Below are 27,181 nucleotides of genomic sequence, written 5' to 3'. Positions count from 1 at the left end.
ATTAATACAATATTTGTTCTAAAAGTCCTGGATACAATCAGTACATGATTGTTTAAAGCCTTTACTAGTTTTCTGTGAGATGTTAAAAACTGACTACATTTACTTTAGACAGGAATACTTCATTTAGATGTCCCCTTGCTATATGTAAACAAGGAATTCCAGAAGTCTAGCACAATAACGATGACAGGATTTACTTGAACACTAACAGAAAATGACATGTATATAGAACAACACTCTCTGGTAGTCCGATCTTATTTCAGATTCTGTTTTGTTTCGTTTCCATTTAATTGTGATTTTGTATTGTACATCTGTAATTCCAAGCATAGTTATTACAGTGGAATATATGCTTTTTTAATGGCACTAATTGAAATCCTTGCAGCAGTCTCAACAAAGAGGCCAAAGACTGAATGAGTATGGAGAATGAATTACCATCTTTCTCAGAGAGATGTTCTTCCAGGCTTGGACTGAAACAGATTACTAAAACAGTTTGTATTCTGGGTCCAGGATAAGCCTATTCTTTTGAACATTCTCGATAGTTTGTTTTGCTTCCGTACCAACCTGCATGGTTTCTTGAAGCAGTTCTAGAGTTGTATTGTAGAACATTGACAGTTTAAAGCTCATCTCATGTGTATGGCAGAGGTCTGAAATTTTGCTAAGGAGAAAAAAACTACAATCAAATTAATCTTATTAACTATTTAATTCTTATAATAAAAATTCCCCCATCAGCAACATATTTATTTATTATTATTATTAATATCCAGTTATTATTAATATCCAGTTATGGATGCAGTAGGAATTTAGGGGGGGGGAGTAGAAAAGTATTGAATTTCAAAAGTTCATAGTTATTTAGGACCTGATCCAGTATTTCCCTTTGGATGGCATTGGTTGCATGCAGCTTTCTCATGAGCACAGCTTTCTCTGTGTGAGAGGAGAGTGTTTGGCAGCAGTGGAATCCTGTAAGTATGCAGGAAGGGAGCAGAAGATGGAGTGGGAAACCAGACCCCTCTCATTTTTAATTTTTTAAAAATATTTATATTTCTGCTCTTCATCCTAGGAGTTTAGAGCAGGTTATATATGAATGCTAGGCAAACTTTTATCTAGGGCCAGACTATCCTAAAAACAATAGTAGAATATTGTATGCTTTAAAATCATCAATAACAATTAAAATTAAAGTTTAAAATCTAGAGAAAATTGTATTTAAATCCTATTGAAATCCTTGGGGAAAGGTTACTTGCAGAGTGTAAGAGTAGTTAACTTCCTTTGGAATGGAAACAATTGTTTGTTGTTGTTTTTTAAATTCTCAATTCAAATTTTGGAATGAAAACTTGAAAATACTTCAGAGTCTAAAAGAAAAATTGTAATTCCAAAATGCCACAAATCTTTAAACCTGTCCATTTTTGCCCTCCATTTCTACTGTATAAACATTAGTAGTAACTCAGCAACTCTAGTACCACGTACTGTTAAATATTCAAATGGTGTGGAAAGTTGAAACCTATTCCTCCTCAAAATGGTCTGAGCATTATGAGTGCATAAAGTGATTTTATCCACAGTGTCCCTCTTTTTTCCTTCTTTGATTACCCTACGTACCCTTGTGAGAAAAAGACCCCTAATTTCAGAACAGTGTTGTCGCCCGTTTGGTTGCCAGGGTGCCTGGAGATTCAACTCACACACATCTGCCAGGAGAACATGGGTTTTGTCTACCAGACTGTAAGGGACTTACGTGAGTACTAACAGCCACAATGTTGCAGCAGCACTCCGTGTCTCTGGAAGGGTGCTAACTAGGAGAACAGATGGGTTTCCAGTCGCTCTGTGCGCTCACCATCTCGGCTGTTGCAGCTGAAGAAATTGCAATGCCAGGAACTGTCCGGGCAAGCGGTTTCCAGCCTTGACCATAGAATCCATATGGGAAGGCTAACATCACCAGCAGCTATCTTCCTGCAGTGCCAGACTCCAGCAAAGCAGGAGGCTCACGTACTCAACAGATGTCACCTATACATAAGGCAATCAAGCTTATCTTAGGCGTGGATCCTGTCAGACTGCCTAAGCCTTTGTCCAATGGAACCCAAGACAAAGGATGGTGCCAGTAGAGGGATGAAGAAGAGGAAGAACATCTTCACCCAGAGCCAAGTTTCTTTGTATAGATCAGGTGTTACCTTAGGTAGCAATTTGGCGATCAATTGTCACCTTTTAGATAAGTTTTAATAGCCTTTTTAATCTCCTCCACCCCAATAATTTCTTCCATTCTTTCCCTTAATGGTCATCCTGGAGCCTCCCCCTTTGGCCCATTGTTACCTGGAAGTCCAATCAGGTAACCAGAGCCAAGCCTGCTCATTGGCCAGATATGGGCAGCCAATCAGGTGCCCCCAATAAACTGGCTATTGGTTATCGCATAAGTCCAGCCCTTATGGTCATTGTGGAGCCTCCCCTTTTTCTGAGGTCATGTACCAGCTGACCACTTGTCATCCGCCCCTGTACCTCCCATCCCCTAAGGGCTCAAGGTAGTCCTTATAACCTGTGACCCAGCTCCCCACAGGTGTGCATCTAGCAGTAGCCCATTCCTGCTGCTTAGATACATCCCAGTTGAGGGTCCCCTTCCCCATCGTCCTCGTTTGTCACCATTGGAGCCTTCCTTGCAGACTATGATCGGTAATTATCACCCTGTTTGCCCACCCTTATGTTACCTCTATGCATTTCTCTCTATTTTTATTAGGTCTGTATGTATGCTATATGAGTCTATTAACTTGTATGTGTGAGTTCTATATTTTTCTGTAATAAATTCATGATTGTTTTACTTAATTAGTGTCCTTGGCAAATTTAAGCAATAATTTCTGGAAGTGGAATCCTGTATACATAGATTCTAGATCCTTTTAAAGCCAAAGGTACCCACCTGTCAATTCCCCAACCTCTTTTGAGGGCATTTTGGCTTACACCCTACGCACTTATACATTTTAAGGGTGAGATCTGTGTATGTCATTTATACTTCGTGCATCTACAGACCTTATCTGCACTATGATAGGAAATTACCATATCTTGCACCAAACTGGAGTTAAGGCTCTTGTTCAAGATTCAGTTAATATGTTTATATATATAACCTGAATATAGATAATTACATATAACAGAGGACTTTCAGTGGATTCCTAAGACTGATGTAGATCCATCAGAGGCTCTGAAATGTTGCAACTCCAATTTCATTCACAAACATCAGCTTCATATAGCAAAATTTATGTTCCAGTCTTTATCAGAACATTTTTGTCTCTGGATAAAAATGGAAGGCCAGTGACATACTGCATGAGACATAGGCAAGTGAAGAAAGTACTCATCCTGTCTGATTTGTTTGTTGTTGCAGGGAATGGAAGAACTGATGAGACTTCTGCCATTCAAGAAAGTCACATGCTTAACATACTTCTGAAACAAGTCCTTACTGCAAAAGGGTTTTAAGAAATGAAACAAGATATTATAATTCCCTCTATCAACAAATATGAAGAGGGAGGGGATATTTTTGCTGTGTGTGAGCTGAATCAAGTTAATGAGGCATCTAACATTGCAAAAAGAGCGTTGCCTATAAATAAATCCCATCTGATTGGGATATATTAGTCTTCTGATAGCGTTCTATAGCCTACAGCTGCTTTGAATAGAATGTATGTGTGCATCCAGCTTCCAAGTATTTGTCCATCCTAAAGTTCTATATGGTGGTGGTGGGGGGGAGCAGTTTGACAAATAAGTCTTTAAAGACAAACCTTCATCCTGGTACCCAACCAGAATAGGTTACCTAAGATATTAAGTGGGGGTAATGGACAATAATTCATATATAAAATAATTGTGAAAGGCTTCTACAATCCAATTCTTGAGTGGCATTCTTAGTTCCCTGCCGTGTCCAGCTCCCAGAAGTCTGTTGAGTTGGATCTACCATTTCAAGACTGTTCCATGAATATAAAATGTAAGATGTTGCAACAATGTTGAATAATTGTGTTGAAGGAAGATGGTAGAACAAGTAGCACTAACAAGGATGCATCTCTTTTGACTGCATATGAAGATAATCTACCAGAGTGATATGTGTTGACTCTGTCCGATAGCTAGACCTGAAAAGGCTAAGGCAAGACCAGTCATACACAAGATCCTGAAGTTGCTAAGCCTCCACATGCCTGATAATTTTTCCTTAAAAAGGCCAATTATAAGTAGGTCTATAAATAGTCATTGCTTCTTTATTGGTTCCTTCAGTAGTGGCATACTATTGCCTTTTGCAAAAACTTCAGAAAAACCCTCTCAGCTAGGCTGATGATTCATCAAAGTAATTGTTATCTTAGCCCAGCAGGAGAGGCAAAGGTTCAGGCTGTACTCAGGACTCTGTTGACATCATTAATGGACAAAAGAATGAGACTGTCCATAAATCTGCTGCCTGATTTGCAAAAGTGGAGTTTGTTGATGTGAGCAAGCATATGATGACAGTAGTTTTCCAGCAATATTTAATGTACCCCATGAGGGGATTCCTCTTGGCAAATGAACATCCTTGAAACCAGTCTGCTCACTGCTACCAATCTTCCCCAGCAATGTGCAATTTCCAGTCTAGGCTTAGTTCACAGAGATAGAACTGGATGAAAAATTGCATTAAATTATTTAATTCTGGAATATATTCCAGAATTTTCTGCAATAGGGGTTTTGTCACTGACACTAGCACTCCCTCCCATGAAGACAAGAGACAACAGAGTATGGATGTAACTAGTTTATATAAATGGTGTATTTGCATTTTACTCTACATTTTAAGGGCAGGTGTCACTAGGCAGCCTAACCATCGCCAGCATAGTTTTGGCAATTCCACCACAGCTCAAAACTTGGCCAATAGTTATGCTGGCCTTATATACCCGTATGTTTATATGGAATGTGCTGAGAGGTTACCATTTGAACTTTGTTTCCAGGCACAATCTGAAATGCGAATATCCTTACCTATAAATTCCTAACTAGCTTGGGACCAGGAGACTTGAAGGACTGCCCCCTCCCATACTAGTTAACATACTGCTGAAACTGCTTTTATAATACTCTTATAACGCTGTGTTAGATGTTTTATGCTGTACTTACACACTGTGCCATCAAGTAACTTCCAACTTATGTTGACCCTATGAATTGATGACCCCTTAAACATCCATGCTTTTTCAGTTCTTGCAGACTGAGAACCATGACTTCCTCCTCATTTGGGTCTTCCTCTTTTCCTGCTGCCTTCTACTTTTCCTAGCATTATTGTCTGTTCCAGTGACTCTTGTCCTCTCATAATGTGACCAAAGTATTTTTAGTGTTGATTTTTTAAATGCTGTTATCACACCCCTCCCCCCCCGGTCCACTTTCCTCCCTCAAAGGCAAAATTTTCCCACCAGTTTTCTTTCCCTTTACTGACCGAGTCACCCTAGTAATGCACTTTCTTCTTTGCTGAAGAACTCTAGCTGTCTCACCCTGTAATAGCATACAATATTTTGGCTGTTGGCTCAGCCCAGGAACCCGAGGGAAGGATTGAGGGTCTCCTTTAACTTAAACAACTTAAGCAGCACTCAAGGCATTTTGAAATTCAAAAAACCCAAAATATTTTATTTAACATAAATGGGAAAATCAGGGGTTGCAAATGTCTAAGGTAACTAAATATAGATAACAGGTAAAATCAGTACAAGTTATTCACAGTTACTTAAATCTTTATGTTGAGAGACTTCTGTTCCAGTTTTTTTCCACTCTAGTACACTTTCTTTGAGTGTTCTCTGACTTTTTCCAGAAGGCTGTACACTCTTTCTAGTACTCATATTAAATAGCTTTTGGAGACTCTTAAGGTCTCCAAAGGCTATTTCTAAACACACCAGACCAGGGATCTCTTCATTCTTCAGAGCTTATTTCATGTTTGACTAGGTAGGGAAATTCTCCTCTCATTAAAAGATCTATCCCTTTCTTTGACTGGAATGGGAGACTTTGCCTACTTCCCAAACTTCTGTTCCAATTTTCCCACAGTTCTCCTGTCTGCTATCTGTCAGGGCTGAATTCTGAAACTGTCAGTGCTCTACTCTTTTCAGGTAGGGCTAAAATCAGACTGACTTCTCCTCAGCATCCAGTTCGGAAGCTTTTGTCTGCTCAGCTGATGCTAACCAATCAGATCCCTTGGAACAGTCTGTCACTCAAGGCTCTCTAGCTTTGTGAAAATTAACCCTTCAGAGTCCTATCTGTTTATACAGCCTTTCTAAGCTTTTAAAAATGCAGTCTGTCACAGCTATTTTTAACAACTTGTATTGGTTGGTGCTTTTATCTTGTAAATTGCATTGGGCAGGTTGCTTAAAGACATAATATAAAATGTTCTAGACATATAAATAAATAAGCTTAATCTTTTTCTCACAACATGCTGTACAGGCAACTATGGATTTGGTTAATGACACTCAGCACAAAAGGCTTTCCCTCCCAACCTGCCCTGCCATAAAACAAATGGTGGGCTGCTATAGCAACAGCTCTCCAATGTGCCTGATACCTCAGAATGTTTGTCACTTAGCCTGATCTGTCCTGAACAAGCTCCCCTATTCCTGCCAAATTAGTTATGATCTAACAAGTCAAAGACCAGGCCTAGTTATTTTACCCCCCTGAAAACATCATGAAGCAGATCCCCCTAACATAAATTGAAAGCAATAATCTGATACTAACACCTCTTCATTATTTTTATTCTTTGATATAATGAATAGTCTATGTCCAAAGCAACATGATTGTGACTACATGCATTGCCAAGTATTAAATGCTTGTACATATTGAAGTAGTTGTGTGAATATACTATTTTTAACATCAGTATTTGATATGACATCAAAGCACTAGGCCCTGGCCCATCAGAGTTAAAATCAGGGCCTTTTTTGAGTAGGAATGCGGTTCAAGCTGGCTTGGCATCAGGGGTGTGTGGCCTAATATACAAATGAGTTCCTGCTGGTTAAAATGTTGTACACCTGGCAAATCCAATAGTAGATATACCAGTTCAGGGCTTTTTTTGAGCAGGAATGCACAGGAACACAGTTCCGGCTGGCTTGGCATCATGGGGTGTGGCCTAATATGCAAATGAGTTCCTGTCGGAAACAATGGTGACATCAGGAATGTGCCCTAATATGCAAATGAGTTCCTGCTGGGCTTTTTCTATTAAAAAAACACTGTCAGTTTCCCATGCGGAAAAGGTTCCCTGAAAAAGGTAGTATCTCTTATTTGAAGTAATCATGCTCAAACACCTGCCATTTTAGTATATATCACGTTCCCTAGTTATAAGCATGAAACCAATTGTTCAATAAACTGTTTGGAGCATTCAAACAAATTTAGATGTGTCAGTCTCACATGATTACATCGTCTCCTCACCAGGAAACCACTCCCCTCTCCCATTCAATTGCTGAGGTGGTAGCCTCCAATTTTAGAAAGTGAAAAGAATGGGTGGGAGGATATCTGAGCTTTCTGAGTTGAGATTTACTATTTGGCATCTCTGTGTGCCTTTGTTGTCTGCCCATGTATCCATCTAATTTTGCAATCAGCTTTTATGATGAGTTTTTAGGTTTGCTCAGGAGTAAATAAACTGAAAGCATAGAATAAAGTATTTTAAATAAGCACAACAAAATAAAATTGCCTTGTGGAAATAACATTTCACGAATCACAGCCACAGGAATTCACATGATCTAATCAAGATGCTTGATTACCAGGGCTCACTTGAGTAATCTCAAGTAATCAAAATATGGCAAACATTCTAGTTCCACCAGTTACTTCCAAATGAGAAATTTCAAATTCAAAATTATAATTTCATATCAAAATGCTAATTTTAACCCAGTATTTTTAGAGTGCAATCCTAAACAGCTATGAAAAAGAAGAGTTGGTTTTTATACCCCATTTTTTCTGCCCTAAGGACTCTCAAAGCGGCTTACAATCACCTCCCCTTCTTCTTGCCACAACAGGAACCAAGCAAAGTAGGTGGGGCTGAGAGAGTTCTGAGACAACTGTGACTGGCCCAAGGTCACCCAGCAGGCTTAATGTGGAGGATTGGGGAATCAAACCCAGTTCTCCCAGTGCTTTTAACCACTACACCATGCTGGCCATTCTAAGCTGACAATGGTCTTAATATATGGACAAGCTATTAAGGGAGCAGGCAGGTGGTCCTAGACTGCTAGGGCTTTTACAGGTTATAACTGGACATTTGAATTATCCTGAGAGTGGCCCATAATTCAAATTTATCTTGAGAGATACATTAGAATACTGTCTACCATGGTCTTTCTAGAGTATCTTTGTTTCCATATATAGAAGACATAGTAGACCATCTCAATTATCTTCCAGTTGTATAAAATTGATTATTTCTCTCTCCATACCCTGCTTCAAAACATGATTTAATATACTTTGGTATTTTAAGTATATGTCCATTATCAATATATCTAATTCTTAACATGGACCCATCTATAGATACTTAAATCTGCAGACTGTGGACATGTAGATACCCAAACTATATATCTGCAGATCTAGAGGGCATCCAAAATTTGCAGAAAAAAAAACTTACCAAAACTGGAAGAGGGATAAATCTCTCCAAAGAGAGATATCCCCTTTGCTTCTGCAGACAAAGTACACTGAGTGGTGACAGAGAAGGAAGAGAAGTCAACTGGATCTGATGGCAAGACTACATGCAGTTGGGATGCTAGCTCAAGTACCATCATCTCTCCTTGGTGGGGGGCAGGTGGATGGGGAGGAGGACTCAAAGCTGACCCCCGATTGCCAGCCAAGTGAGGGTATGAGGGAGGGAGGGAGGGAGGGAGACAGTGACAGCTGCACAGATATTGAAGAAAAGAGGAGAGGGTGTTGGGATGGACAAGTAATCAAGTGAGGCAGAGAGGAAAAGAGGAGTCGGGAGATAGTGGCAGCAATACAGACAATAGGAAGGGAAAAGCCAGTGGTGGTCTGTGGGTGGGCATGGTAGTGGGGAGGGGAGAAGACAGCAGGGAAAGGGGAGGAGAGTTAAATAGGAGCATCAGAGAAGCAATGGAGTTGGCAGATGAAGGATCAGAAAGATGCAGAAACCATTGGTGGGATTTCTCCTCTCCCATCTGGGGCTCCATTGGTTTTATATATTTAGGTAGCCATTAGAAATATATAGCATCAAAATCAGGAAATATAAAGATAAATGGAAGAAGGGAGCAGAGAAATGTCCTGGATAGAGTCAATATGTCCAACTGATATATCCAGTTGAATGCATATTAAAATGAGAACAAAATGGCAACCCCAATTTGAACACTAGATATTATTAGCTGATATTTTGCTGTTCACATGAAACGAGTGTCCGTGATTACAACATATGTATTGTAATGCACACATGCTGCCTATTACATAAAACACTCATAGTTTCCATTTTTTTTTCTCCAGCAGATATATCGTGATTAACAGCAACAGATCATTCCTATAATATTTGCACCATTTTTGGCAACTCTGTTTTTTTCCCTTTAACCTTTCTCATTCAAAAGTGAAATTTGTTGTTAGAGAAAAATGGAGCGTGGAGATAGAAAGCAAGTGTGAATAAAGGAGCAAGTATGTTTTGACTGGCATCTTTCTGTTTGGCTGCCATTTGGGTGGGGGCTGAGGTGCAGGAAGGCAACATATTCCCAGCTGCACACAACGTTCTGCTTAGCTATATGCTGTAGATTAGGCATGGGCAACTCATCCAGCAGCAAGGGCTGCAGTAGAAATATATTATGCCAGAATGCCACAGCTAATGTGTGCATTTTAGTTGTCTTTAATTAACATAATTTGCATATCATTTCCATGAACATGGCAGATGCACAACTACTTGTAGGGCATGATGCAATTATGGTTCTCCAATAATTTGGACTTGCCAGTCTTGAAAATCACGAGCAATGAAAATGTGGGAGACTCTCCTTTATTTAACTTCTCATTTCAAAAATAATGTTGACACCTATGCTGAGTAGGAACTTCATTAAAGACCATGGAAGTTGGGAGAGTTATGAATTTAGTTTAGCACCCATGTGTGATATGATTCCTTCTTTTGCAGCAATAAAAAGGCCCTGATTCAAGGAACCTTAAGCACTGCAGAAGTCTTCAATCATGATTGCAAAACTACTGTCTTCACTAGAAAGTGTGGGTAGTCTATTTCAGGGGCTGCTCATGAGTGCCATGACACCTGCTGACCCTTTTCCTGGTGCTCCTCAAAAGTGGGTGGGGCCAGGAAGGACTTTTGCCTAGCAAGAGTTATGACTGGTTACTGGATATTTGATTTGGCTGTGAAGGTTTTAAAAAAGTTGCTTTGGCATCAGCTGTCTTGAATCAGCCATAGCTCTCACAGAGCTGTCCTTGATAGGGCAGTCTCTGTGAGAGCTCTCTCAGCCCCACCTACCTCACAGGGTGTCTGTTGTGAGGGAGGAAGGTAGAGGAGATTGTAAGTAACTCTGAGACTCAGATTCAGAGTGAAGGGCAGGGTATAAACCACCTTCTTCTTCTTCCAGCAATTTTATTGCTATGCCCACCACTCTATGTCAGAATTTTAAAGGTGCCCACAGGCTCAAAAAGTTTAGGAATCCCTGGCCCAGATCTATATAGTATGGCATTAAGAGGTGGAAAGGAATCTCTGGATTTATTATTAGCTGGTTTGTTGTTTGTTTGCTTGCTTGCCAAAGCAACTTACAATAAAATCAGCAGAAACACTGAAACACACTAAAACACTCTTAACAGTACTAATAAAACAGCAGGGCAAAATACCACAGAAACATGGAGCAAAAATTTGGCAGGGGAATTAAAAATACAATAAAGCTGTTTTGGCAGCAAGGGCCATATGCAGATCCAATACTATTAACAAAAAGCCAAGGTAAATAAAAATGTTCTTATCTGGAGTCTAAAACTTTTTTTAAAAGGTGCCAGACAAATTTCAGGGAGGAGAGCATTCCACAGCAGAAGTGCAAAAGCCACATCTCTGGTCACCACCACATTCCTTCAGAATATTTAGTAGGGTGGTCACTTGACTTCTCTCCCTGCCTCCATTTCACAGGCAACCGGCAGTGTCGAAACTGATCTTCTCTGGGACAAAAAAAGTAAATGTGATAGTGGAACAATGGAACATTAAAAATGACAAGAAGATACAAAGAGCTTTTTGTTTAACTCCTTGTATGCTATTGCATAAAGTGTAATTCTATATTTCTTTGAATTGTATTTCCAAACATTTGTCTCTTTCTCAATGCATACAAGAAATAAATCAGCAATTTCTGTAAGTTTTGTAAAAATAACCATTTCACCAATGGACTGGGTGAAGTTGATATATGTCATCACAAAAGTTTCAATCCACATGCTCTGTTTTAGACAGTCATGGATTGGGTTGAATAGGCTGCTCTTAGGTCATCATATTATATGACTCCTCTGTGTAATTCTCCAGTGAGGTCATAAGAGCAACACCACATAGAACAGTCATGCTTGCTGCAGATAAAAAAAAGTCTCTCAGCAAGTACATGAGTGTGAAGAATAGACTCACATTTTTTATAGACTGAGAGACTCACATGAAAGCCAGTTTGGTGTAGTGGTTAAGTGCACAGATTCTAATCTGGGAGAACAGGGTTTGATTTCCCACTCCTCCACCTGCACCTGCTGGTGTGACCTTGAGTCAGTCATAACTCTCTCAGAGTTGCTCCTTTCAAAAGCAGTTTTTGGAGACCTCTCTCAGCCCCACCTAGTCAGGGTGTCTGTTGTAGGGAGAGAAAGGGAAGGGAGATTGTAAACCACTCTGGGATTCCTTCGGGTAGTGAAGTGGGGGGTATCAATCCAATCTCCTCCTCTACTACTATGCATGTTGTCTTACACAGCAGCCAACAAACTCCTCTGGTGAGCCAACAACAGAACATAGAGGCTGAAATCTTCCCCTGATGTTGCCTCCTGGATCTGGGATTCAGAGGTTTAGTGCCTCTGAGTATGGAAGTTCACCTCAGTCACCACATCCTCTGGCTGCAAATTCCATATTTTAATCAATCTCTGTGTAAAGAAGTATTTCCTTTTATCTATCCTGAAAACACTAGGGAAGCACAAGTGCACCTGCAACAAACATAACTGTAACACAATATGCAAAATCCAATCTGGGTCAATTTTTAAAATAGGTCTTCTCCCCAAATTAACTTCATTTAAGTTCATTTCAAGAAATGGACATCTGAATAACCAGTTTAGTTAAACTTTTTTTACCCTCAGGTTGTAGCCAGTTTATGGCAACTCCATAGAGTTTTCAAGGCAAGAGGCATTCAGAGGTAGTTTGCCATTGCCTGCTTCACTGTAGCAACCCTGATGTTCCTTGGTGATCTCCTGTCCAAATATTAACCAAAGCAGACCCTGCTTAGCTTCTGAGATCAGAAAAGATTGGGCTAGCTTGGGGTTTTCAGATCAGGACTGAATTAAACCAGTTGACAAATATGCTGCACTAATGCACATCCCTTTTGAATTTCATTGTTCTATGCCAATGGTCTTTGACCCATTGGTTGTATGACCTCATATTAGCAGTGGAGCTCTACCTGCTTGATTGTTAGTCACATGAACCTCAGATGGGTTGTGGAATTCCACTTGATGTAAGGACCTTATAGAACCTGGGGTTTTTACTGTTTTTTGGGGGGAATTGCTGTTAGTTCACATACACAGAGACCAAGAGCACCATATCTTCTGCTTCTCTGAATTCAGACTGGCATCCTTTGCGGTAAATTGGCAGACTAAGATCACTCACTCAGCAATAGAGAGGATTCCTCCATGGCATATCTTTTAACTTGTTCATCACTGAGATAAGACTTCTGGTGTGTTCATATTTGTGATTCTCCTGCTCTGCAGCCCATGATCCTGGAGTAACTTTTTCTTCCTTTATAATTCTGATATTGCATGCCTTATTGGCATGTGTTTGCAATTCATTGACTCTCATGCTACTATAGGATGCTAAAGGTGGGTTCCAAATCTGGAAAGAGTTAATAGCTTATACACCTAGATTGGCACTATGAGCTAAGATACATGTAATTGTAAAATTCATCAGCAACTTCTTGACCCTGTTATTTCCAATTTCTCTGCCCCTCCCAGGAAAAACTATTCAGTATTTCCTTGCTGATAAATGTCCCAGACTGGCGAAACTAGTGGCTGACTATTTGGCCATTGTACTACATAAAGGCCATTATATTCCTAGGCATAAACCATGAACATTTGATTAGTTTTGCTTTTATGTACTGTTTTTATTATATCCTTTTAACCATTTTTGTACACTATAACTTTCACTGGACTTTATTTTAACCCTGTCTGTATTTTTAGTTCACCATTTTATGCCATTAAAGGTTCTTGAACTTGAATTTGATACATGTAAAGTTGAAAGACCCATGCATGCATCTCCCTATAATTTTTAAAATGGGGATGCCAGTTATGAAGGGCTGGGACTAAAGTGCCATAGAAAGCAGTTGAATCCTTCCATTCAACATGAATTCATCAATGGAAACTACCAATACCATCAGTACTACTATTAAGCCTCGAAAGGAAAGGAAATAAAGCAAGGGCATTGGTCTCCCTCTCTTCTAATTTTTTAAAAAAGATATGCATTTGTTCTTAAAATTAAGACAATTTGTTCTTAAAATTATTATTTTTTCTTATTTCATCACTGAGATATGGCTCCTGGTGTGTTTCATATCTGTGATTCTTTTGCCAATGATAATGATATCTGTGATTCCTGAGCCAATACTTATATTCCGTGACTGATAATTGTGACTTTTAAAAACCTTCAAAACCACCATGCTGAATATTACCAAGAGGAACATATATGAACATATGAAGCTGCCTTATACTGAATCAGACCTTTGGTCCATCAAAGTCAGTATTGTCTTCTCAGACTGGCAGCAGCTCTCCAGTGTCTCAAGCTGAGGTTTTTCACACCTATTTGCCTGGACCCTTTTTTTTGGAGATGCCAGGGATTGAACCTGGGACCTTCTGCTTCCCAAGCAGATGCTCTATCACTGAGCCACTGTCCCTCCCCTAATCTCTCTTTATGCCATATGTCCTCCAAATATATCAGGGCAGAATATATAATTATCTTTTCCATTTTGTCCTCACATCAGCCCTGTGAGGTGAATTAGATGGAGGATGAGAATGAGGAGGAGATTGGATTTATACCATGCCCTTCACTCATAGTCTCAAAGTGGCTTACAATTTCCTTTCTCTTCCCCTCCCCACAACAGACACCCTGTGAGGTAGGTGGGACTGAGAGAGCTCTTTTGGGAACTGTTCTTGAGAGAACAGCTCTGAAAGAACTTGTGACTGACCCATGATCTCATTAACAGCTCCATGTAGAGGAGTGGGGAATCAAACCTGGTTCTCCCAGGTTAGAGTCTGTGTTGCTAACCATTACACCGAACTGGCTCTGAGAGTGAGTGCCCCAAGAGCTTCATAACTGGGTGGTGATTTGAACCCAGGTTCTAATTTAGTATTCTAACTATCATGTCACTCGTTAATTTTATTGGTTTCTAGACCAAATCCTGGGCATGGTGTCATTCCAATAGCACTGAAATATCCTCTAAAGCTTTTTCTTTGCTACTTAGGCATGGCCACATAGCTTTTCTTTCAACTAACTTACATTAATTCCTTGTTTATGTCCCATGGTTGAAGAAAATTGTTGAGCAGGCAAGTTTCCTGTCCTGGGAAATGAACTCATAGGCACTTCCTATTCTGGCAGTGCATTGCAGCTACCAACTAGTTGCTATTTAGTTTAGCAATAATTAGCTGCCAGTACATTAAAGCTGTGGATCTATGGAAGGCTGCCTTAGGCCTACTCTAATGCTCACACATAGCCATCTGTGTGGGCTTCCTTCTTTTCTGAACACAGACACTTATTGCATTGTCACATTCCTTATCCCAAATGGAATGCAATATATTTTCATTAAGCATCAGATTGGAAAGTCATTAAAACGTGGTCCAAAAATGCCATATATTTCAATTAAAAATAAATTTTTGAAGATCATTCCTGTAAAGTTGTTTCAGCACTTTCGCAAATAGTCTGCTTTCCTGAATTGAGGCCAAGAAAGCAATTACTTTGTCAGGCTCTATATTCATGGATATGACTTTTTAGGCAATCTGTAGATGCAGGTTTACTGACAGAATTATGAAAAGCCTTGGAAGGGATTCCACAAACATTTCAAAATAGCTTTTCAAGAGCCACAACAAGATAAAAGTAACAGCAAGACAGATTCAAAGCACGCTATTGCATATTCATATTATACATTACTATCTGTCTAGCTAGCTTTTGTACAAAGGGCTCCACAACTCTGACCGATGGCTGTCCAAACTTTTCTTGGAACCTTCTAAGAGGGGAAAAAACTTTCCTAGGCAGCACATACTATTGATTCTCTATTAGTCAGAATTTCCATCTCTTCCTTCAAACTAGACCTTTACTCTTTAGTTTAAATTTGGTTTGAAGACTTGAACATACGTAGTTCCTCATAAGATTGGTTTTCTTCACTCATTTCGTTTTTCTAGAATATTCTGCATCTTGTCTGCACCCTAGCAGACACCCTAGAAACTGAACACCACAGTTCTGCACCCTAGAAACTGAACACCACAGTACAGCAGCATTGTTACTTCCTGTGGATTAGAAACAACAGTTCTGTCAACTGTAATTAAAATAGCACCAACACTTTAGGTCACAGTCTCCCATTATGCTCAGTTTGTTACCAAGTATAACCTCTGAATTTTTCTCCCATGGGCTGCTATTTAGCTAGTAAATTCATTCCTTATAATCCATCCAGCCACTAATTTCTACACTATGTCCACACACAAGCTTTCTCTCAAAGACATGCGAACATACACACAAAACCCAATAGAGATATCCGTGATACAAACGTTCAGGGAGGGAGGCTTGTATTTTTGTTGCTGCAGCTCCCCCAGCTGATAAAGAAAGCTGTTGTCCAGTTTCAAAAGCAGCTCACTGTGGGAGATGAAACAGCAAAAATTGGTTGTAACTACACACACAGTTCCCTTGTACTGTCACAAGCAGCTCCTTTAGAACATGGTTTGTGAGACTGTTATCTATTCTGTGTCATACATAGATATAATGGGTAATGCTGATTTAAAAAATTTGCTTGCACAAAGTTCTGATGGTGAGTTCTACATTCTTATTGCTTTACAGCTGCAACCAAAGGGGGTATAACAAGAGACTGAATCTTTCACAAGCAACAAACCAGATGATCAAATTCACCAGGGACGCTCTGTCAGGTTTTTCCCAGCGCCAGTGAAACATATTAATCATTGTCACTGTTTTCAGATGTGCGGTGACAGAAATAAACCTGTACTGTAACTTGGCCCTTTTAATGAGCTTCTGGAGTGGGGGGTTTCCCACTCAGCACCTGAAAAACACAACAAAACACCTTTTACATTAAAGATGTGAGGTTTGCTGCTGACTAAATATGTACACAGAAGTCTATAAACCACTAGCGCACAGCCAGCTGGGAAGCAAGAAAGCAAATTCAGATTCTGACATGAACTTCACAGACCAATTATCTACTTGGAATCATGGGAGTTTAACAAACAAATACCAGCCCCTGCTGAGTCCTTTCAGTCCAGCAGTGTATGGGTGATTCAGTTGCATCTGAGGCTTTTAGACTGATCAATTCTTAATCACAAAGCGCAAAAAATTATTCTCAGACTCTTGTCAGTTTCTTTGGACACCTTTGTTAAGAGGCAGCTTCAAAATCATTTTTCCCTTCCAGAACTGCAGACACTGTTTTTATTGACTCCCTACTTGTAAAATGTTTATAGCTTGTTAATTTATATTTACCCCTTTACTTATGCCTGCAAATCAACATCACTTAGCACAGTTTGGTTACACTTTGTCCAAAGGAAATTACAGGAACCTGCTATGGGGTTAAAATGAAGAAAAGCTGAGGAAAATCGATACTCTGATGATTAAATAGATCGTAGCAAATTCACGTCTGTAAGCTACTGCATGGAGACATCAGTGTGACACCTATCTGGCAGTTAATGTGCTTTCAGGCAGTTGAAGAACATTTGAGAAGAAGACAAAATACAACAGAAAAGAGCAAGCTATTCTACAGCAATTTACACACACGCACGCACGCACAGAGCACATACAACATGTAATCCTCATTTTGTTATTTGACATCAAGTTTGCCATTTATAACTGTTGCAAGAAAGCTTTTTATTTTCACTAAAGTAGGCATTGTTATGTGATGCTTCCTTTATGAGCTACTGAAATCACCTTGACACATAATTCTTCCTCTCCTACTAGTGCCTCCTATTTACAAATATTTGAACACTTACTGTTTTCTCTCAGTAAATCTCAGGTGTATGATAGTTTACTGTATACTGCTGGCATTAATTAGAATACAAACAGCTATTGACACATGTTTCTTAGGCATCATAACTCAGAAAGGAAAATATTTAGTACAATTCATACAGTATTTAAGTAGGTGATAATAATCTGCCTTTATTAATTTTTGAAGTACTGGAATAAATTTAAAATGACAAAATCTCATGCTGTCATTGAAACATGTTCACCTATTATTCACAGCACTACAGAAGTTTTAAAGGAATGAATTTGTAAAGGCAAAACTGCAGCTATTACAAGTCATGATTCATTTAAACAGAAGTACCGGTACTTGGTCTTAAAGTGACTTAGCTGGGATCAATTGCAAGCCTATAAAACTTCAATGTATGGGGGAGTCTCCTAATTTGGTAAGTGGAAGGAAGTCATCCAGATCTGCTTCTGCGCAACTCACTAAATCAATGCATCTTTGGATATTGCACTATTATTGCTCTATAGCGATCATTGGTAAGTGGACTAGCTTGCCCACACTGGAAGATCCACTTATGTATAACAGATAGCGTGCAAGCGCAATATTCAATATTGGGTGGATACAGTCCTTCATGCAAAAGAGACTTATGCAGGAGTCTTTACACCTCTTTCTTAGCCAAGCCCTATACAATAAAGCAATAGGATTGTGACAAAGTAATCTGTAATAAACTAGATTTCCCCTCCCCCCAATATGTAAATAAGACATACATCAGGCTGCAAAGCAACTTTGGTTGCTTTAAGAGACCAAAAGGTACACTACTGGTCTGGTGTTAACTTTCAGGTCTACCTCCTTCTTATTGAACACAAGAATGCTACCAAAACCAGAAAGCTATTATTAAGTTCTCCCTAACCCTTTCCATAATATGGGGTAAAAGTTATTCATGTCTGGACATGATATGATGTTTGTCCTGCCTTTCCCTAAATACATATAACATGATGACAGGAAAAGGGTTTTCAGCATTTTCAGGTCAGCCTCTGGCTTCTATAGTATGCTCTTGGCCATAAAAAGCCCATATAAAACCAAGAAAATGTAACCCTAATAATAATCAATTTTAAAATTATAATTATTTGGATCCTGCATTCTATACCAAAACTTGAATCACCAGAAGATTTAGAAGCATCAAGCATACAATGAAATTATGGAAGTATTTCAAGAGTGCTTTTTCAAAAACAGAAACATAATAAGAAGCAAAGAGTAGAAGAAACATCCACATATGCAGTAACAACAAAACAATAAAATGCCTGGGACAAAAAATTGGTCTTAGCCTGGTGCAGAAAACTCAAGACACTTGGCATCAAGGCAGTGTTAAGGGCATGGAGCCATAACTGAGAAGGTTCAAGCCTTGTAGCTATTGGCCCCACTTGAGAAGGTGGGCAAGGCCTCCAATGATTAGTTTAACTGATAGGTAGAGTCATTCATATGGTAGCAGGGAAATCTGCTGCAAAGAAGTGGTATACCAAAATATCTGGAGTCATGTACTGCATTGACTAAAACATGACCCTAATGAGCCCTCTTATTGCCATCCTACTAACTGCTGAGCTCATATATAATTTCACATTTGATCAGAAGAGCTCTGATTAAACTCCCATGAGTCTTTTCCACATTTTGAATTATTTTACATATAACACACATATCCAGAAAGCCTCCTCCAATGGATATAGACTTTTGCAGTCAATTAAAGGAGGGAATTGGATGAAACTGGGTCATCTGAATGCAAGAGAATGATAGAATCCAGTAAACACAAGTGAAAGTCTGTACTCGTTTAAATCAACATGGATGAATCTCTTGTTAATTGGCTTGGGTTAAAACGTGAGATTTCTAAATTCTACAAATATATACCTTTCTATTGAAATGGTATATATAAATTATATCATCTATATTGTATAAACGTTAATGTTTAGCAAACATTACGTTTGCAGTTACACACACACACACAGCTTACAAAAATACATTTTATAAACTGAAATAAATAAAACTGGACATACAGATTTCAGGGTGGAGAGATATAGCTTTTTTCCAGACTGAGACTATATATTACAAGTTTCAGCTTCAGGTTAATATTTATCACTGCTGTAAGTTATAAACTCCTGGAGAACAGGGGTGGGAGAAGTATAATAGAAATGTTAACAGACCCTTAATTATAGAGGCTTGAAACATGGAACATAACAAAAACCCTTTTAAAATAAATACACACTGTTAACCTTCAGAAGAATGAACTTTTTGTATTCCACATGGCAAATCAGAGAAATAAACTCAAGTAAAAATAAAAGTTACTCTAGAGCATTTTCTCTGTGTTGAAACCATCAAAAGCAAGACAAATTTGAATGATTCCTTTTTTTAAAATGAGCTTATAGCAGTACTAACGCAATGTAAAGTGAATGTTGCCATACCTCTCATGTTTTATTTCTAATTATGGCATGTATTGAGGCCCTTAATGTATTTGGTAAAACAAACATTACTAAGCAGTGCGGTAAAAAAAAAGAGTTGCCTACATGTGACAAACAGAAGAAAAAGTGAAATGATGCTGTAAAATGTTCATGTGTGTGATGATGACAGTAGAGGAAATCCATATCTGTTGACTTTCCATTGGCTCACCAGTTGTGTTACTGAGTCCGTAGTTTTCAAGATTCTCTTGCATTGTGGCACTGAAGGAAAAGTAAAATGAAGTGACAGAACAGATTAAAAGGCGATAATGAAAGGGAAAGTCTGAATAAACCAAGTGTAAATTCTTGATAAGATTTCCCTGCCCCCATGATCCAACTTGGATAGATTTTTGGATAATCTTTTGGTAGCCCAAGAAGAGGCAAAAGGTGAGTTGTAAATATTACCATACGTCCAGACTGAAGATTACAAAATACATTAACTCAAGATGATGGCATTTATTTGAAATGGAAGGACTGAACATTGTTAGCAATGCATGGTCATCTGTAAAGATCTAAAGTGTGCAATGAGATTTTTGTGAAAAATATTTTGCTACCCATTCTGTTTCTCACACACACTTGTCAAATGTTAGGACTGAATTATCAGTAGGCAAGCTGGTAATTGGTATCACTCACTAATTAGTTTCGTTAAATTATGCAATGAAGGGAAAAGATGGTATACTCTACCTATGTATTTTAGATAATGCAGCATTCGCAATGCAGAGCAGTCCTTTGTTGTGTTTAAGAAGGAATGGCTAACTATGCTGAACTTTTCTTGAAAGGCTATTGAAAAATTCTGCCCTATTTAGTAAACCTGATTATCTCAGTAATGTGCTGCTGAGTCAGATTTTCAATTCACATAGCATATTTACACAAACTTCTTTTTGGAAAAATACAAAATTTCATTTATGAATTAATTGCCATGTCTCCATTTGTTAAAATAAGGAAAAAAGTCATGCCAAGTGAAAAGCAATCTCACTAGATGTGGATTTTACACTGCACTAGATCAATCCCAATACCAGTAAATGGATATTATTAAACAGCATGGGGTAGTGCAAACTGGGAAAGAAAACTTGTAGTGTACTGCCTTTGAGCAGACCTTGCTTGCATGCTGTGACAGGGCAATTGTCGACATGCTTTTTCATGCCAATCGGCAGCTTTTTCAACTCGAGATGCTATGGCAACCAGGGTTTAACAGACTAAGCAGCTAACAAGCTTCCCTGATGGAATTGTCTGCTTGTATGATTGCCTTGTCTTACTGAAAATATAAAATAGAACGAAGACGCTTGTGGACATTTGTCAAACTGATTATAATTTAGACACTTGAATCATAATTGCCTGTTGTATATTGTTCAGCAGTGACCAGTGCGATTTGCCACACTGTCTGTAGAGGACACAAGTGTGTTTTCGCCGTCTGTTTCCTGTGTAAATGAGGGGTTCTGGCTATTCTGAGCTGGTACATCATGGTGAGCACATTCAAAAAAATGACACAACAATGGCAATGCCTTAGCCAAAGTGGTTCTACAGGAGGGGCTTTCTTTTCTTTTATGTTTTACAATCAATGGTATTCTAACTTAAGAAGCATCTATAGGCACTCAAGGCAAACATTTTATTTACAGACAACTATCAAATGGTTTGTTAGTTCCTCTATTTACTTCTTTTCTACCCCAAAGCAGAATTGTTTATTTCAAAATTTCATTTTCCCTCTTAACCTTTTGGTTTTCATTTTAAAATAACAAAATTGTTATTTAAAGCTAATGACAAATGAAGGCTAGAACAGCTACATGCTCAAATTAGGAAAGAAAGAATGTAATTAACCATTATTTTCTCTGGTCTGGAGAATGTAGAGAATACCCATCCATAGTTTACCTTTGGGGGTCAGGCAAAGCATTATGAAAGCAGATGGGCTTCTCTTATTAGAGGGTGGCAGTAGGATTAGGTGAGAGGAGAAGGCTGACACCTCTGTTGCTGGAGAGGGGAAGGCTTGGGTGGGGGGGAAGGCCTCCTGAATTGCTGGATTAGGCCTATTAACACTGCCCTCTGGTGACATAGTAATGTTTATTGGTGGTAAAAGTTAACGGGGTCCATAAACTCCATTTGTAATGAGGCTACAGTGGAAGATTTGTTCCACCAAAATTCTCCTCTGTCAATTTTTATGTCAAATATTCTCTAGGTATTCTCTGGCTACTCAAATATTTGCTAAATATAATTTTATATTTGCATTTCACATCTGAAGCTATATAATTTCAGTGCTGATATTTCACAGGATTTTACAATTGATATTCAATCACATTCACCGTTTAACTGTATCTAACAGATGACAGTTTCCTACTTAATTCACATTTGGCCCCTGTCAACGTCAAAATAAGACACAGATCTGCAACACTAATATTTCAAATTTGGGGGTGAAATTTCAGACTCAAAATACAAATTTGAGATGGAATGTTCACAAATGGAAAATCACTATTTTTTTTTTTTGCCAGTTAAAATCTCATCATCACAGATACACTCTAATCCATAAAAGTTTGTGCTAGAATAAAAAAAAATGTTATGTTTTAAACTGGCACAAGACTTCTCTTCATTTTTGTTACAGGGTTATAGAAAAATATTGTGATAATTTTGTGAAGAACTTCAGCACTGAAATCACTATATTAATATATCATCATCATAATCATCATCAACAACAACAAAAACATTTGTTTCAGGTCTATGAAACTAAGACTTGAATACTGACTAGAATTTCTGGAGGTCCAAAGAAGATAGTTATTTCCACCAGTTCCTGAGAGAGACATCTGATTGCCCTCTAAGCTATTCCTAGGAGTCTCTCATTTCACAGGATCAGTATTTGGTGGAGTATTTTGAGCTGCTGTGGGAGAGGGTATTCCTTGAACCTGTGGAAATTGTAGGTGGCATCCAAGGACCGAGCATGATTATCGCTGGGTCTGTTTTGTCAAATGGTCAAGTACAATCATTAATTGTATAACAGTGCTCTACCATATGATTGTGCTTTACCTCAACACCATGGTTGGTGTGTATACTAGAGTGGAAACTGCCTGATGTTCAATATAAAACAATGTTCAAAGGTAGTTGCACATTTTTAGTGACTACTGGCTACCAGGGGCCTTGGGATTGTTTCATTTGATCCTGAGGCATAGCAGGAGATTTGTTGCAAATACTTTTTAAAAAAATATTGTGTGCAAGCACCATCTCTTCTTAGTTTTAAATATGTAAGAACAGAGTTCATGAAAACTTAATGTCTACATTTTGAAGTACAAGGATTTAGATTCACAAGACAGTAACACTAAAGTGCTAGCTCTCATTTTAATTAGGGATGTAATTTTCAACAGATTTATAAATTGCTTCACCTCTGTTCTGAAACAAATCCTGGGAGATAATGAATGATTCATTTCAAGATCTCGCGTAACTTGAGAGACCAGAGTAATTTTCACAGGCAGCTTTTCTTGGAAATGCTACATATTTCAGTCTCATCTGTAGGTTAGAAGCCAGAGTGATGTTGTGGCTAGAATACTGGATGGAGACCCAGATTCAAATATTCATTTACTTATAAAGCTCACTAGAAGATCATATCTCTCAAAATTATTACGAAGGTAAAATGGGATAAGTCCCTCATATGTCGCTTAGACCTCCTCTGAGCAAATACAATTGACAGCTAGATGATAGATAAACACTGCTTCTTCTAATAACAAAAACAAAAGAAAGCATCTGAGCGCATATTCTGTTATGTCATTTTGGGGTCAGCAGCATAGTGGTTCTTATGCCAACAACATAAGCATAGCTTTTAAAGTTATACAGAAGTTCTAATAGCATGAGTGACTTGAACTTCCTCTTTCATGTTTCAAATAAAGAAGGAGGTGATTTCATCAATACTGAATTTACTCAAAAAGAAAACAGCCTCAAATGCAAGATGCACCCTAAAATATTGTGTGTGTGTGTGTGTGTGTGTGTGTGTGTGTAGACATAAGTGGAACTCATAAGACCATCCCTTATTTTTTTTTCTGATGGTATCTGTACATATAATTCCCCTGTAGTGGTGACTAAATAGAACTCTCCCATTGACTTATAGGTGCATTACATGCAAACAACAAATAATTGGCCCATCATGGCTCATTCAGCATCTCTGGCCTCCCATTGGCTGACTGCCCTGCCCCACCTACTGCAGACCAAGGAATGTTGAACACACCCCAAAGCCCCAACAACAAGCCCCCGAGCCCCATAAAACGGAGACGGGTTACACTCCACCCCAACTAAACCCAGAACAAAACACATAGTCATTAAAAAAACTAAATAAGACATACATTACCATCTGGACAACCAGAACCTGGGGCCTGAAAAACCACCATTGTACTATAGTAACCCACCCAAAAAAACCACACCCAATCATAAAAATTATCAACGCCTCCCTAATCAACCTACCAACCCCAACAAACATTTCCTCCTGATGAAACTTCAGCTCTCTCCTAGGACTATGCCTAATACTTCAGATCATCACTGGCCTATTCCTAGCAATACACTACTCAGCAGACACTACCCTCGCATTCTCCTCCATTGCACAAATCTCTCGAAACATCAACTACAGCTGACTAATCCGAAACCTACACGCCAATGGAGCTTCAATATTCTTTATCTGCCTCTACCTCCATATCGACCGAGGCTTGTACTATGACTCCGACCTTTACAAAGAAACCTGAAATATCAGAGTACTAATATTTTTAACCATGGCCACAGCATTCGTCGGATATGTCCTACCATGAGGCCAAATATCATTCTGAGGTGCTACCGTAATCATTAATCTACTCTCAGCCCTCCCATATATTGGCACCACATTAGTAGAATGAGTCTGAGGAGGATTCGCGGTAGACAATGCAACATTAACCCGATTCTTTACCTTCCACTTTCTCCTGCCCTTTGCCATCCTAGCAATAATACTCTTACACCTCCTATTCCTCCACGAAACCGGCTCCACCAACCCAACTGGCCTAAACTCAAGCACAGACAAAATCCCATTCCACCCATATTTCTCACACAAAGATCTGCTTGGAGCAGCAATACTAACCACCGCACTAATAACCTTAGCCCTATTCTTCCCATACCTATTGAGCGACCCAGAAAACTTCATGCCTGCCAACCCCCTTGTCACTCCCCCCATATTAAACCAGAATGATACTTCCTATTTGCCTATGCCATCCTTCGATCCATCCCAAACAAACAAACTAGGAGGCGTCCTGGCCCTAGTCATATCTATTATAATCCTTTTCCTCGTTCCAATGACACACAACTCAAAACACCGCGCTGCCTACTTCCGCCCGTTCAAATAAACACTCTTCTGATCACTAACAGCAATCATTCTAATTCTAACCTGATTTGGAGCACAACCAGTAGAAAACCCCTTTATCTTAATCGGCCAACTAGCCACAGCCCTCTACTTCCTAATTTTCCTCACCCTCACCCCCATAATCAATAAATTAGAAAACAACATACTAAACTGATAGTCCCAGTAGTTTCAACATCAAAACATTGGCCTTGTAAGCCAGAAATAGGGACAACCCCTCTAGGACACGTCAAAAAAAAAGGCCATAAACCTTATCTCTAGCCCCCAAAACTAGAATTTTCACTAAACTATTTTTTGTCATTTAGTCATATACTATGTATAATCAACATTAATTACCTGCCCCATGCATATGATATAATACATTATATGAATGCTCTATAGATATACTATGTATAATCAACATTAATTATTTACCCCATGCATATTATAAAGTACAATAAAATCAATTAAAAAAAGATTAGAAACTATAAAATACATAAAATTTACTACTACATGAATATTATTTAGCAACAGTCATTTAATGATAGACAATTATAAGATAATTAAATTGAGAATAAATATTCATGCTTGAAAGACTATTTACTGAATTACATACATACAAGGAGAAACCATCAACCTGCCCACCTCAACACCCTATCCCCAGCGTCAAGCACAGATCAGGTTGTTGACCCCTCATGCACTTTCCAAAGCCTCTGGTTCTGCTACATCAGGTTCATATAACTACGACGGACTAACCCTGCTTTTTCCAAGACCTTTGGCTGCTAGGATTCGTTACACGTCTCCTCATACCCATAGCTACCCCACGCGGCCAGGCGGATGGTTCTCTTATTTATACTCCCCTCAGACCCACCCACCAAAGGCGGCATGGGATTCAATTATGGTTGTGGCTGAACCTACGTTGCTATGCACATCACACCCATCAACCCATGGGGACATATTCATCCATGCTTGATGGACATATTTTACCCCCTCCAAAACAAAGTACTAACTTTTCTAACAAAAAAACATGATTTCCAAACTTTAATCGGCCCTAAAATGCCAGACAACCTGTCTTCTCACTAGGACCATCTGACAGAACACAAAATCAGACCCAAATTAACCTCAAAAAACACCCACACCCCCCTACAACACAAACACGCAACTATTAACAAATATTAAACAAATATTAAACAAATACACCAGATATTTATCAGATCTTAACATAATGTTTATTAAACAAACATTAAACAAATAATAAACAAATGCACCAGATATTTATCAGACCTACACACACCACACATGCGTTTCTGCAGCAAACCCCCCTTACCCCCCACTGACCCAATTTTAAGTGAAATCAAATATGTTTTCAAATTAAATTGCTGCATAAAATATGCTATATTAAACATTATTTCATAAGCAACCCCCCGACCAACAAATAATCTTACTCTCTACAATCCAACACTCACCGTGCAAATATATACATAGACTAACTATATTATATACACATACATATATACATGCCACCAATAACAACTTCCATTCATTATCTGGCCCTGCCACTGTAGTTTATACTCACTCTTAAAACACGGCCCTGAAGTTGCCGAAATGGAAAACACCTTCCCAAAGACACATTGTCTTGGTCTTGAACCTAGCATTATCTCTAACCGCACTCACACATGCAAGCATCAACTCACCTGTGCCATGCCCACAAACCTCCACCAGAGCAGATATCAGGCACACCCTAGAGGCAGCCCAAAACATATACATATGCCACACCCCCACGGAACTCAGCAGTGGTAAACCTTAGGCCATGAGCCAAACCCCTAAGCTCGACCTAGTGACGGTTACCCAAGGCCGTCAAATCCCATGCCAGCCGCCATGGTTACACGGCGGGCCTAAAATAATGCCACACGGTGTAAAATTTGGCTAAAGTACAAGTTTACCTATAGAACTATAAACTAAAACAAAGTCGTAAAACATACATGCAACAAGAACAACACCCATACTTCCAGCACTAAACCACCTTGACCCCACAAAAGCCAAAACACAGACTAGGATTAGATACCCTACTATATTTGGCCATAAACCCAGGCACCTACCTATAC

General features: G+C 38.9%; 1 pseudogene; it reads left to right on the top strand.

The window, feature by feature from the left end:
• The window catches only part of LOC132589583 (cytochrome b-like), a 36,601-nt pseudogene extending 11,347 nt beyond the window's left edge, over positions 1 to 25,254 (top strand).
• Positions 25,255 to 27,181: the final 1,927 nt, after the last annotated feature.

This window comes from Heteronotia binoei, chromosome 21 (genome assembly GCF_032191835.1).
Source record: "Heteronotia binoei isolate CCM8104 ecotype False Entrance Well chromosome 21, APGP_CSIRO_Hbin_v1, whole genome shotgun sequence".
NCBI lineage: Eukaryota > Metazoa > Chordata > Lepidosauria > Squamata > Gekkonidae > Heteronotia > Heteronotia binoei.
Note: the sequence above shows the minus strand (reverse complement) of the source record. Positions and strands in the feature narration are given on the sequence as shown.